Below are 14,748 nucleotides of genomic sequence, written 5' to 3' on the forward strand. Positions count from 1 at the left end.
AAAAAACCTACAATTACTATTTTCTAATCAAAGCGTTTTAGCAAACATAATTTTCCAACATTTAGAGAAAGGAGTGTGCAAATACCTATTTATCTATATAAACCCCACCTTCAGTTTTCATATTACAGTTATTATGAAATGGGGTAGAAGACAGATTTTATCTTGGGCATAAGACCCATGTTCTGCAGCTCTCTTGGAGACCTGGGCACAGGTGGCATAGCTGTCCCCCTTCCTCTGCACACAGATCTTCCCCATCCTGTAGAGCAGGCCTCACTCATTTAGGAAATACAGATCCAAGAATCCTGTATCCACAGAAGAAAGAATATCTCTTCTTTGCCAAGATGACTGGTTCTAATTAATATTTGAAAAGTAAATTCATAGTTCTAATTTAGAATTGTTACAACTGGGGTGCCTGGGTGGCTCAGTTGGTTAAGTGTCTGCCTTCAGATCAGGTAGTCCTGGAATCCTTGCTCAGTGGGGATCCCTGCTTTTCCCTTTGCCTTCAGCACTCCCTGCTTGTTCTCTCTCTCTCTCTGTCTCAGACAAATAAATAAAATCTTAAAGAAACAAAATTGTTACAACTACTTATTTACCAGACTATCCACTAGATCACATCTGGCAGTAAATAGTTTTTCAGCAAATGTTTGTTGTTGAATAAGTGTTTGAATAGAGTTTATAATTAGGAGATAAACTGACCTTTTCCTACCAGATAAATTTTATAAATAATTGTTTAAATGTAGTAAACATGGGGCACCTGGATGGCTCAAGTCATGATCTCAAGGTCCTAGCATTGAGCCCCACATTGGACTCCCTGCTAAGTGGGGGAGTCTCTTTCTCCTTGTGCCTCTCCCTCTGCCTCCTCTCCCCTGCTTATGCTCTGCCTCTATCACTCTTTCTCTCTCTCAAATATTTTTTTAAAAAGTGGTATATATGAGTGTCAATGTGTTCATGACATAAGATGGTATTCTACAGCTAGAGGTGAGAAATGAGATAACATATGCCTTTAAAAGGAGGTACTCATGGAATGTGAGTTTTCCTTGTTCCACTATATTACAGTGCATATATATATATATTTCCCATTAAAATAAACCATCCTATGTACTTTAAGTTCCATGAAGGCTGGAGCAATATCCAGTTTGATCTTTTTGTTTTGTTTCCCTGTGACCATGAGATGCAACAAATATTTGTCAAATAAATAAAATATGAATGAATGAATGAATATCCTAATGTTATTGGGAAACGTTATTGAAAAGTAATCTGTATTTGTTTATTTGGCAATCTCTTTATATATGGTATTAAAAACTCCTTTAAGGAAAACAATTTGCTTATAACTACCAGAACAGAAGAAAATAAATAATTTATGGAGATATATATATATACAAAATAGAATTTTATATATAGAATTACCTGTTTTAAACATTCCAGGGCAAGAAGACACAGCCAACTGACATATTCCTAGATCCAGGAGCTATCTAGTGGGTTAAAGATTCTCATGATAACCTTAAGCTCTCTACTCTTCTCCAGGAAGAGTCCAGAACTGATTAAAAGGAAATGGGAGGCTGGGCCATCATAGCAAGTTACAGATCTCTGTACCAGGCTCTCCCCTTTACTCAGTCTCATTCATTGCTCAACAGCTGGTTGTTAGCGGTGGCAAAGATCAAGTCCATTGTGCTCAGAGAAGACTCCCTTAGTATTACCGTTTGTAAGCCAAAAAAGAATTCAAGAGTTCTATGTCAAACATGTTAAAGGAGTCTTGTACTTGATTTTCTCCACTAAATGAAAGAAGTATAAGGAGAAATATCCAGCTTAATATATATATCATACCTAATTTTGTGTTGGCAAACATGAAGAACAATGAAGTAGTACAAATAGGATAAACTATGTTTAAACTATGTTTCTAACCTGCTTTGGAATAGTCAAATGAAAAATGTTATATCCCTGGAAAGAACTAATGTATGGATTCTGAGACAGCAGTATTAGTCAATATCAACAGCAAAACCTTTGCACAGACATCTCCTACAAATCTTACTGGGTACCACCATGGCTGGGGGCCAGCACAAGAGCAGGGACGAGACGCAGAGATTGGGAGGAAACAAATTTCAGTGTGAGGAGTGTTTTTCACTATGTGGATAACGTGTGCCTCGTAAGGACAAGAATGAAATTCAAACTCACTTAAGCCATTTTCTTCACAGTATTCTCCAACTCTCTTTTTCCTTGGAGCAAGAATCTTAAGAGATTCTGTCTTTAACAAAATGGTGAAGTTCTCCTTTTGCACAACTTAAAAAAAAAAAAAAAACCCTCTTGAGTACTCAACTCACTCTACAAATTCAAGATCAATTCCTGACACCTCTGTGTATACAGTTTGGCAATTCAATGGCTTTATTTCTGTCAAAATAAACTTCATTTCCTGAAAAACAGAATAAATCACTGCCACTAAAAATCAAACCCCAGTCTTGGGGAAGTCTCACCTGAGCTCCTGCCCCACTTCCTTGTTCCTGGCTATCTTTGCCAGAAGCCAAGAGAGATTCCCACATGCAGGAGGACCGGCCTTGTGTCCAGGGCTTAGCGGAGCACAGTCAAACTCTGTGTCCTCATCAACCCAGCCGCAGCTTTCAAAGCATGTGTCCCTTTGCCCTCCTGCCTGATATTCAGCCCGGCAGCCTAGAAAATCAGTTAAGCTTTTCAGTCACAGCACCCCCTGCGACAAACGTGTGGAGCACCACATGACTTCTTCAACCAGCTGGTTTTTCTGGCATTTGAATAAAAGTAAAAATAGAAAACAAAGAGGAAGAAGAAAAGTGACAAGCTGAAACCTGCTAAGAGAAAGAGAACAAGGTACAAAAAATTGGCTTCGGGTTGCTGGGGAGGGGGTGGGGTATGATGGGCTGATGCTGCCATCTCGTGGCTGCCTGATACTTGGGGAAAACTAAATCTCCAAGCAGAGTGATGAATTGACTTTTGAAGTGTTAGGGGAAAAAAAAAAAAAAAAAAAAAACCCAGAGGAGTTCAAAGAATGGGCCAGGACTGTGATGAGGACAAATGGTACTGGTATCTTGTTTGTTTGATAAACGGGACGGGTAAGAAAAACCTTACCAGAGCTGTCTTGCTGCCTTAACAGCTATGTCCTCACCTTTTCTAGTTGAGACTTCAATAGAATCTTCCTATTTTCAAACATTGACTTTCCCTCACTCTAGGGTTGCCAGATTTAGGGGGAAACAAGAGATTTTGATAGTTTAATTTGAATTTTAGACCAAAAAGACTATTTTAGAATTAAGTCTGTCCTATGCAATATTTCAAACATACACATACTGAAAAGAAAATAATCTTTTATTTGAAATCTAAATTTAACTAGTCATCTCACATTTTATCTGACAACCCTACCTTACCCCCAAGTAAAGGCAATATTTAACCAAAATTTTAGATGATACATTTCTATTAGGACTTACCTGAATGACAAAATATATTACTTATATCATCTTTGCTACTATTTTTTGCAATTATAGGTGTGGGTCTGCTAAATCCTATAAAAAGAATAATTAATAAAGTATCTTCAGCATTGAATTGAATTAAGTTCATATTGATCTTTCATACTGAATTCGCATTCATTCTGTAACATATCTCTGAGCTGGGAACTGGTAAAAAGCAACACAAGGTTTAAAGATCTAGTCATTAAAATAGACCCCAAACTAATAACCACGCAGTGATTAGAAATGTGTATAAATTTGTTAACATGACCTTACTGTTATTCGTCCAGAGCTTATGTGTAGGTGAACAAAGAATTATGAAACGTGACTGAAAAGGAGCCATGCCTCCGACTCCATGCACCAGGGAAACAAGAGTCTAAAAAAAGACCTAAGTGTTTGAGCAGCTTTATTTTTCACCTTTCACATACTTGACCATTTGACAGTCAAATTTTGCTTTTTAGATTTTGACTTTTGATGAGAATGTTTCCCTTATTTCACTTTGCTGAAGGACAAGGTTTAAATGTCCCACTGAACAATGATAGCTTGTCAACAACTACACAGATGCTGTGAGCTGAATGATCTTTTGTATTTAGGACAACCTATTCAATTGATGGATGAGGCCAAATCTTCCAGAATTTACTGCAAATATATTTTGGATGTTGTACAATCGTGGCCATTTTTCTGCTTGTGTCGGTCATCAATAATAATGGAAAGGCTTCCTAAAATGAGAAACAATAATCTCATTTGGTGTTGAAATAGCCACAGACCCAAAGAGTACTTCTGAGTAAATGATCAACACTATTCACTGCCCTTTGGCTGCTTGCTTTAATTCACTTCAAGCTGGCAGAGACTTCCACTGGCTTCCTTGTTTTTTTTTTTTTTTTTTTTTATCACTTCGTGTAGGAGCTAAGACAGAAAATGAGAGCCATCCTATCTCCAGCCCTCACACACCCCCTACATGACACCACATTCATATCTCTTCTTTGTTCATTAATGATAGACAAATAACCAACTTTCTGTCGCTTAATTTTGTTCATCAAAGTGGGCTGAAATCTAACCTGCCTTGTCTAAATTAAAGAGCCTCGTAATAGTAGGCAAATTACTTTGAAATTCCTGGAGTAGAACACATTCATTAGGGTTTAAACTCGTCCAATTATTAAAGGATGTCTTGGTCTCAGAATTGAGTGCACTTAGAAGTTATACACCCTGGAACCTGGGCAGCTAAGTGCATTATGCATGTAATGGTATTTCTATACAGGCTTACATTGCTTAACATAAAAGCTGTAGTCCTCCATAGGGTATCAATTCAGATCAATTTTCTATTTCTTTTTCTATTGATTAATAATGTAAATTACGAAGTATATTATTTTTATTTCTATTCCTCCTTCAATTGTCAGTGATTACCAATACATACCCTGACCCTAGCTCCTTTGCCCCTGGTCAAATAGCTAATAAAAAAATAAGCCAAGAATATAAAATAGTATTTGGGGGGGGGAACCCTTTTACATTAATCCTTTATTTTATAAGAATTATTCTCCTTCAATATCAATTTGTCTATTTGGGATTTTTTTCAAATACCAACATACTTCATCAACTAAATTATTTTTAGGTTACAGAAGCTATATCAGTCTTATCTAGTCAATAGAATCATTTTATAATTAGAAAAATCTATAAAATAGAAAATATAAGATTGAGATTTACCCTATAAATCTCACAGAATTTGTGTCAAATGAGACAGCAAGGATTATGGAAAAGAATATATGGCTGGGAGACAGTTCTCTATGGGTCTCTATGTGAAAGTGCATATCTTGTCAGCAGAGTTACTAATAACTTTTATCCCAGATATCTTTTCCAAAATGTCTTTTAAGACATTCTTTTTGAGAGTGGAAAGCAGCCTTGGAAGATATAGATGGTGTCACCCTCCTGGGCAGCAGGGAGTTTTCTTTGCTGCCCACTCTAAGAACAGTAATAAAACACAGTGAGGTGGCCCTCCAGGCAAGTGTTGGGCTGGTTTGCTTGCAGCCCCTTTAAAGACTGGGATTTCTCAGCTGTGACACAAAAACACTGTGTGCACAGCATCTACCTAGATCTGTGTCTGAGTGACTCCCTTGGGATCTGGTAGGGGGGAAGGGTATCAATGTAAACATGAAGCCTATGCTGCCTGTTTAGCCAAGAATAACCAAGGCCTTTGTCTCTAACACAGGAATCATCTCTTTCGAGCATTCATGAGTCTATGGTAGGCTAACCCTTAGCTTGTAAGTAGGGTGCTTTTTCAGACCCTTGGGGTTCTTGACATAAATACATTAATGTGAGCTTTTTCAAATTACTTGTAGATCTTTACAATTCTGAGATAGTATTATTACACTGGAGAATTACCTTACAAGCTGATAACGTGTTTATCTGTGTGCGTATCCGCGTTTACGTGTATTGTGGATAGGGAAAAATAGCTGAGTCTGTATCTCTCAAAGGTAATTTTGCTAATATGGAGACCACTGTAGCATGCCTAAATCCAGCTAGCATCTTGACACTTTAGTCCCACCATGTCTGCAGAATTCACAAAATTCCTGGAGTGGGAACACAGTGTAGCAGTTGGGAATACATAGTGTGAAGTCAGTTTGTGCTGTCTCAGTTCTATCACTTACTGGCTGTGTGATCTCAGACGAGTTACTTAACCCTTCTCTGTAGTTAGTAACATATACCTCATAGTGTTGTTGGTAAAACCTGGCAGTCAGTAATTATGTTGTTTTTACCTGCATAAGTCAATCTAATCAAATAATTCATCTCTGTTTGATTTCACTGAGTCACAAAGATTTGAGGTAGACTATACATTGGATAAATCTGGCTTAATACCTTAATATTTTATGAAATTCAATGATTTTATTTACTTTTTAAAATTTTGTATTTTTTAACCATTGCTGTCTTTCACACCTTCTTCGTGGGTTAACATCAACATTATCTGATGTGTCATTTCCTCAAAACACCTTCATACTCAGCATAATAAAATCAGCATTAAAAGTTCTTAACAATTGTGGTGCCTGGGTGGCCCAGTCAGTTAAAGCATCTGACTTGATTTCTGCTCAGGTCATGATTTTGGGGTTGTGAGATTAAGTCCCAAGGGGGCTCTGTGTTCAGTGGGGAGTCTGCTTAGAATTCTCTCTCTCCCTTTTCTTCTTCCCCTCACCCTGCTCTCTCCCTCAAAAAAAAAAAAAAAAAAAAAAAAAAAAAAAAAAATTCTTAAGAATCATTAACAGTTCTCTCCTTATATAGCTTTTTATTTGCCACAAAATCTTATTTGTCATAAAATCTTTGCTTCTTACTACCTGTATTAAGTATTATATATACACATATTTTTTTCAGATAAGGATTTGTTGGCATTTAGTACCTATTTCGTCTTCTACCAAAATCTGAAAGTCACATTCCAAAGACACCTCAAATTAACCTAAGTCTTTATAAAAGCAATGATTATATACAATTTTTTTAAAGTAATGATTATAATGGGGAGAAACAGAGTTTTAGAATCTACTATGCTATAATCAATGTCTTAGACTCATAATATTGATTTTATTTTTTCCTGTGGGAATTTTAGTATTAAAAGTTGTTTTCATTGCATGATAAATTTCTTGATTAAAGCTGTAAATAAAAGCCTAGCCAATTCTTTGCCTTTCAGTCCACATTTGTGAGAGTTTTATAAACTTAGCATATATTCTCATACTAGACAAAGCATACCTAAATTAAGATGCTTTTTGCAAAAAAAAAAAAAATCACAAAACAGAAATAAATCACAGCATAATATACAACTATCACCAGTTAAAAAAATAAAATACATGGTAACTAGTAGCCATATCTCATAAATTCAAAAAAGTAGCTGAGCATATTTATGTCTCCCATACAATCTTTCTTCTTTACTTTCATGATCACTGTATTTCCCAGTATCCTTCAAGTTTACTTCAATTTCCCTGTCCAGGGGCAATTGCACTATTTAAGTGTGTGCTAATTATTGTCTTTCTAAAGATAGTTAAAACGAGGATCATAGCCAGTGACAGTCTCCATACTCCCAAGAAAACCCAATATATTTTCATCAGTGACAAAGACTCGTAAGGAAAAATTTTTAGTGAAACATTTTAGTCTATAACTTACAAAAACTAAATAAAGGGGCACCTGGGTGGCTCAGTGGGTTAAAGCCTCTGCCTTCGGCTCAGGTCATGATCCCAGGGTCCTGGGATTGAACCCTATATCCGGCTCTCTGCTCAGCAGCGAGCCTGCTTCCTCCTCTCTCTCTGCCTGCCTCTCTGCCTACTTGTGATCTCTGTCTGTCAAATAAATAAATAAAATAAAATAAAATAAAAACTAAGTAGATTTTACATAGTGATATTCTCTTATTCTCTCTTTTTCCACTGTGTACTGCCTACCTTGTACCTACTAATTTCTGACATGTGACAAGTAGTGTGGATGAATTGCTACCTGCCTCAGCGCTGCCAAGAACAGCAGCCTAAGTAGCCATTCCAGGAATTCAGAGGGAAGAAAAGTGGTTAAAATTCAAAATACGGTCCTATAAAATCTGAAAAGCTCTGTGCTCCAATTACATGACATACTCATTCAGCAGGCTCTCTGGGCTGAAACAAACTGAGATAAGGACCCTCTGTTGTCCTCTACTCTTTCTTCAACTTAAGGAACTGCAGAAGCTTTAAGTTTTGAGTTTTGTTTGTCATTTTTCCCAAACACATGAGCAGGCTCTTCTCTGGTCATTGGCAGATTTGATTCACCATCCAAACTGTTTTTACCATCATGTGTTCATTTATGTGCTTATTTCTTTTCTTCAGAATCTGTAAAAACAGTGAAGGCAAAATGGGAAGAATTGTGCATAGACAAGTGTGGAATCAAGCTAAGCCATTAAACAGAGCTATGGGGCAGAAGTGTCTGTTTTGAAATAGAGACTCCTGAGCCCATGGCCATTCTAAGCACTCACTTGTGCGGTCCAGCTAAGGGCATATTAATATGCACTGCCTTCCTACAGCCAGCAATGCAGCTGGGAGAAAAACAAATCATCCATTACTGCAAAAATGACAAATGAAGCATCTCGAAGTTTTATTCTTAAAATGTCCCTTCAGAACAGACTGTTGAAAATCTTTACCCTCCTCAATTCCTAAGGAGGGAGACTGAGGCATGTAGAGGTTAAGTGAGTTGCCCAAGGTCACCCAGGAAGTCAGTGAATTAACCAGAAATAGTACCCAGGACTCTTGCCTCCTACACCACAGTTCTAACCGCTGGGCCATGTTTCCTGATGTCAGTGTAGCGTTAGACCACAGTGGTTTGCCAGCAACATCAAATAGCATTTTGCCAGAGTAATTTACCTCTTTCGGAATTAAATAATAATATCATTTTACCTTAATCTATCACCTTTAGTCCCAGAGGAGCCTAAAGTGCTAAGTGCTTTAGTTATGAGTTTTAGCAGCTTACATATAAATCACTTCACACACCATTAAAATGCAGCTGTCCTTGGAGTCAATGTTGCAGCTGTTAAACATAAGTATCCCAACTGTTAAACATTTATTGAGCACCAACGATGTGCTAAATGTCGGAAAGAATGCAAAATTTGAATTTAGGGAGTTTACAGGCATGAAGAAAGAGAGTAAAACTACTTAAAATGTTGATAACATATAAATAGAAATCAGACTATTACTGGAACACACTTCTGTTTCTCGTGATAATTATCAAGGGGTTGGAAAAATTTGGTTGTAAAAAGGATTTTTAGATAAGTGCTCTAAAAATATGAAAGCAAAAGTTTACACCACAAAGATGTTTGAGACTCATCCCAAAGTAGTCCACTAATCTTTACCTGATTCCTCGCATTCCATTTTCATCCTTCCTTGTGTTCTCAGGCACTTACAATGAAAATTTCAAATAGCCAAGTACAAGAAGTTTAATATAACCTGAGCTGATTTTTCCGTGGAGATCCATTATGTAACTATAAGCATTTCTTCTCTCGAGAAGGGGAGTCAAGGTGGGAAGTGGATCCAGAAGAGAATAAAGTACACTTGGGCATACAGGAAATAATGACATGATTAGTGGAAAAAATACTAATTTTGTGACAAATGGTTAAAATAGAGTTACAAGTGGGTTTTTTTTTTCCTTTTTTTCCAAACACAGCTCCCACACCACACACTTTACAATATGACATGTCATAATAAACTCTATGAACCTAGTAAATGTGCAAGAGAAATTACCAAGTGGATTAATTTTTTTGTTTGTTCGTTTAAAACAAACAAAGAAACAAACATGAAAAGTAAAGGGGAAGTAAAGGACAGTTCAAAGGAAGAGGAAATTCCAGATGAGGAGTGAGTTTCTATTTTATCTGTCTGCTATTCTACTCAAGTCTGCTTGAGAACATACTTTGGTTGCTCATATGTTGTTTTGGTACTTTGTGCCAAATGATTGCTGTCAAAATGAGCAAATTGATCTGGTCTTCAGGGAGGAAAAGACACAGAAACACTTAAAGGAACCTAGTGGACATGTTGCAGACATGAAAACAAATAGATCACATTGTCCAAAACACAGAATTTGGGAATAGGAGCAAGAAAGCTCTTTCTTCCTCCACAGTGGGTGATGCTATCAAAAAGGAACAAAAGCAAACCGCAAAACTTCTCTTTATCTTGTTGCCCTTGTTGGTTCTCAGACACCTGATAGCTTACATCAGGAAGTTTTACATAAACAGCTAATAAAACCTCCCAGGAGAAGGTAATCTGAAAGAAAGAAGGACAGGTTAAAAGATATTAAGTTTCATTTTTTTCAAGCACCTGTTGTACTGTGAGTTAATATAAGGTCCACTCTGGATTAATAAATAGTTTAAAATAATATGGAAATATTTTAAATTAAAATATACTTTTTAGGGGTACCTGGGTGGCTCAGTCAGTTAAGCTTCTGCCTTCAGCTCAGGTCAGGATCCCATGGTACTGGGAATCCTTGCTCAGCAGGGAGTCTGCTACTGCCTCTTCCTCTGCCCCTCCCCCTTCGCCTCCCCCTCCACTGGTGCTCTCTCATTCTCTCTCGAATGAATAAAGAAAATCTTTAAAATATATCTATACTTTCCAGATCTTAATTTTGCAATGTATACATAGGGTGAAAGTGTACATGTATAATGTAGCTGTATTGGAGAAAGCCTGGTTTAGCAGAGCAAAAGCGAAGACTCAGAAATATAAGTTGGCAACATTCTCGACATGATTCTACCATAACACATAACTGCTAAAGAGACAAGTCTTAGTTCGCAGTCACTTATGCATTCACTCAACATCGTTTGTCAAGTCTCTACTTTGTGCCAGACCTAAGGGGAATCCTGTAATGAATAACAACACATTGTTCTTATCTCAAAGAGCTTAGCATTTAGTAGGGAAAAGGGCTGTAAACTAAATAATGAATGAATGACTAAATAGGTAAAATCGAGGTGCAATGTCATATGTGCCAAAATAAAGGTGTACATATAAAGTGATATTTAAGAACAGACGTAGACAGAGAGGAGATGTCCAAATTCTAAAGAATGAATAGGATTCTACCAGGAAAAGAAGCTCAGGGTTGGGAGGGGTGGAGTATCCAAAAATAAGGGAGACAATTCTCCCAAACCACTTGGTGTAAGTCCAACTCCCTGGGCAAATGAACTGTGTCCAAAGGAGACCTCTCTATTGACAGGGAAGTTTCTCTGTATGAACAACTGGAGTCAGTGGAATTACTGAGTCTTCAAGAGATAAAAGAAGAAGAAAAACATCTGCGTTCTCCTTAGATATTTAAAGATTTTCATGTTAAAAGAGAGAGAGAGAGAGAAACAGTTTGTCCTGTTCAGCTTGAAAGAACAGAATAAAGAAAAATCTTGGAAAGAAAGTAGAGCGAAGCAAGCAAATTTGGCTTAATACACAGACAGACTTATAACTAGAGCTGTTCCCAAAAACAATGGGTCATCACCATGACTGGAGGTGTTGAGACCGAATGAATTATTGATAGTGATGTTGCAGAATAAATTTAACCTTCGTGTGGTGAGCTGACATCTACGATTCTTATCTCTTCTGGGAGTCTATGAAAAGTAATGTAAAACCAGCCTGAATTGTGGCAGACTTAGTTTTCTTTAAAAGTATACCATTGTCTTAATTCAGGCTGCTATAGCAAAAATACCATAGACTGGGTAGCTTGTAAACAACAGAAATTAATTTCTCACTTTCTGGGAGCTGGAAGTCCAAGGTTGAGTTGTAAGCATGTTTGGTTCTTGTGAGAACAATTTTCCAGGTTGTAGACTGTTGGTTTTTCCTTGTATCTTTACATGGTGGAGAGCCAAAAGAGGAAGCATGTTCTCTGATGGCATTTATAAGGACACCAGTTCCATTTATGAGATCTCCACCCTCATTACCTCATCTAATCCTAATTATCTTCCAAAGGCCTCACTTCCTAATAACTTCACGTTGGGGGGCAGGGTTTCAACATATGAATTTAAGGGGAACAAATTCTTCAGTCTGTAACAATTGTGCATGTTATGTTAGGTTTCTTATTTTCTATTGAGACCCAGAGCTGAGGATAATGGATCACACATGTAAACACAGTTTCCCCACAGATATTCTAAGAGGCAAGCAAAATCAGCTCAGCAACCCTTAGCCTCTAGTCCACTTCTGCCCTATGTAAGAAAGATAAGAAATTCAAGAAAGATTGATCAGAGAGGAAAGGATAACAGGAGGTAATTAATAGAAGTAAAAGGACTGTGTATCCTTCATACAAGCAGAAGGATGATACATCTTTTCTCATATTCTAAGCTAAGGGAAAGGGACAATAAGCTTCCCTTTAAAGTAGAAACTGAGAATCAATCACACGTAAGGTATATTGACCTCCAGACTTAGTATTTTTGGAACTTTGGAACTCTGAGTTGGATGCCACCTATTATAGCCTGAATGTTTATGTCCCCCCAAATTCATATGTTGAAACCCTAACCTCCAGTGTCATGATTAGAAGGCAGAACCTTTGGGAAGAGATTACATCACACTAGTGGAGCCTTCATGATTAAGATGAGTGCCCTTTTACAAGACCCCAGAGAGCTTCCTTGCCCTTTCTGCCATATGAGGCCATAGCAAGAAGACAGCTATTTATGAACCAGATACCAGATCTGCCAGCACCCTGATGTGGGACTTCCTTATCTCCAGAACTATGAGACATAAATACCTGTTCTTTATAAGCCAATAGTTTATGATGTTCTTTTATAGCAAACTGAATGAACAAAGACAACCCCATAGGACCATGAACATACGCAATGAAAGAGGCCTTTGGAAAACTAGGCATATGTCCCTTGGAATAAGGGAAGCATGAAGACCAGTGTGTCATTCTTGTCTGAAAACAAGGAGAGAAAAGAGCTCTGTGAATGATATATATTTCCAGAGTTTGGTAGAACAAGCATATATAATTTCCTAAAAGCCAGGTAGACACTGCCAAAGATAACTGGGATAGATCCTTTATGAAAGGATTCTACCCTTGAGGGTGTCTTGTTGGCATGAGAGGACACCAGAGGGAATCTCTGGACCAGAGCTGAGAGGTATTTTTATGTTCCAAGATAGGGGTCTGCAACATGGATGTAAGAGACTGAGAATGGGGAGTGCTTACGAATCCCCAAAACCCTCCCCGAGAGAGAGATCTGCCTGGTAGAAACCATGAAATGAACAATCAAGAATTATAAACAGAGCCAGAAAAAGCAATATTTCGTCTTCTCCTCTCCAGCCAGAGGAGTCTGAAAGAGAAGAGCAAAACGGAGGAATCCACATAAAAAGATTTGAGAACAGAAGTCATGTCCCTGCTCTCACACTGGTCTGGGAAGCCCTCACGAGCCTCTACCTGGGGAGAGGCAGAGCTTGCAACTGCACGGTGGGCAGAATTTCTTTCTTTCTTTTTTTTTTTTTTTTAAGATGGAACTGGACTACTTAAATCTGAAAAGGATAGTGTTCCTCATGTCCGAAAAGCTATGTCACCTGCCTAAGATATAATCAGTATATGGGGAATGAGATTCAACACAACTTGTTGAAGGCAAGAGTGGAGAAATGAAAACTGTTTCCTGAATGCAGAAAAGCCATTTTTTTAAAAAACTAGCAAAATAAACATATCCCATCAAAAGCTGCTCGATGCATTTCATTTATTCAAAACATCCCTCATTCACTTATTTGTTCAGAATATCCTTATAACTTCCATTATTACCCACCAGATTTTACAGAAAATTTAAGTAAACTCAAAATTAGAGTTTATAATATATTAAAAGAAAAGCATAAATGTTTGCATTTTGAACTTCCTTGCAAATGAGATACCATACAGCAATTATGGAAAACAGGTTTAGGGAAGAGAAATGAAAGAGGAAAAAATAGGGCATGATAAGTAAGTTTTTGTTCTGATCTCCCTTCACTCTGTTGCCGTGAAAAGCAGCAGGATGAATTCCTTTCTTGGAAATGTTGACTGGGGTTATTGGTTATTGTGAGCACATTCCCTGCAATCACTGTGAAGGTTGTCTAACCGCAGTAGGAGCCAGTACAAGTTTATGCTACAATCCTGTAGTACACATGATGACTTGATAATATACAGCTCATTCAGGACTGTTTCCTAGAACTTTTTTATTGGGTATCACAAAATCCACACTGTGCATACAATTTAGATCTATCAAAGCAGAAGAGAACATATTATGCTCACTGTTATGAGGAACAGTTTCAATCAGTATCTTCCCTCCAACCCGGTATTAATGGCCTCCTACAGCCCTGAGCTGAGAAGAATGCAATAATCACATCAGGGTGTAGAGTAAGAGTATCACACACAATTAGTAGCATGAACCATGAACAAGGAGAAGCGAGAGGTGGCCAGTGGGCCGCATATTTGTCATCTCTGAGTTAAAACTTATTTTTCCTTTCACTATAGCTACTGATAGCAAGGTAAAAGCAGCCTGTCGATTCATGTTAAAATGGAAAAAAGCCATGGTTTGACCACCGATAGGAGGAGTCATTTCACAATATCCAAAATGGCATACTACTTTTGATCTCAATTTTTTTGTCTAGCTATTCATCCAACGTCAGCAGCAGAAAATAAGCAACTGAAGACTTAGTTATTGCAAGCTCACAGGTTCATAGGATGTGCAGACAAATGTCCAAAAAGCCACCACTAATTTCAGCTTTCTTGAGAACACACACACACATACACACACACACACACGTCAATATGGTTATTCACAGTAGTTATATTCTATAAACTCACTGTGGACACTGAGGTAGCAAATAGCAAACAATCAGTC

General features: G+C 37.6%; 1 long non-coding RNA gene across 1 annotated transcript; it reads right to left on the bottom strand.

Annotated features, from left to right (window-relative positions):
- Positions 1-4,122: 4,122 nt before the first annotated feature.
- On the bottom strand, positions 4,123-9,544 carry LOC116567053. The gene is made up of 3 exons (XR_004276094.1): positions 9,301-9,544; positions 8,057-8,287; positions 4,123-4,183 (listed from the first exon to the last, which is right to left on the bottom strand). It is a non-coding gene; the product is annotated as an uncharacterized LOC116567053 (long non-coding RNA).
- Positions 9,545-14,748: the final 5,204 nt, after the last annotated feature.

This window comes from Mustela erminea, chromosome 1 (assembly GCF_009829155.1).
Source record: "Mustela erminea isolate mMusErm1 chromosome 1, mMusErm1.Pri, whole genome shotgun sequence".
In the NCBI taxonomy this organism is placed as follows: Eukaryota; Metazoa; Chordata; class Mammalia; order Carnivora; family Mustelidae; genus Mustela; species Mustela erminea.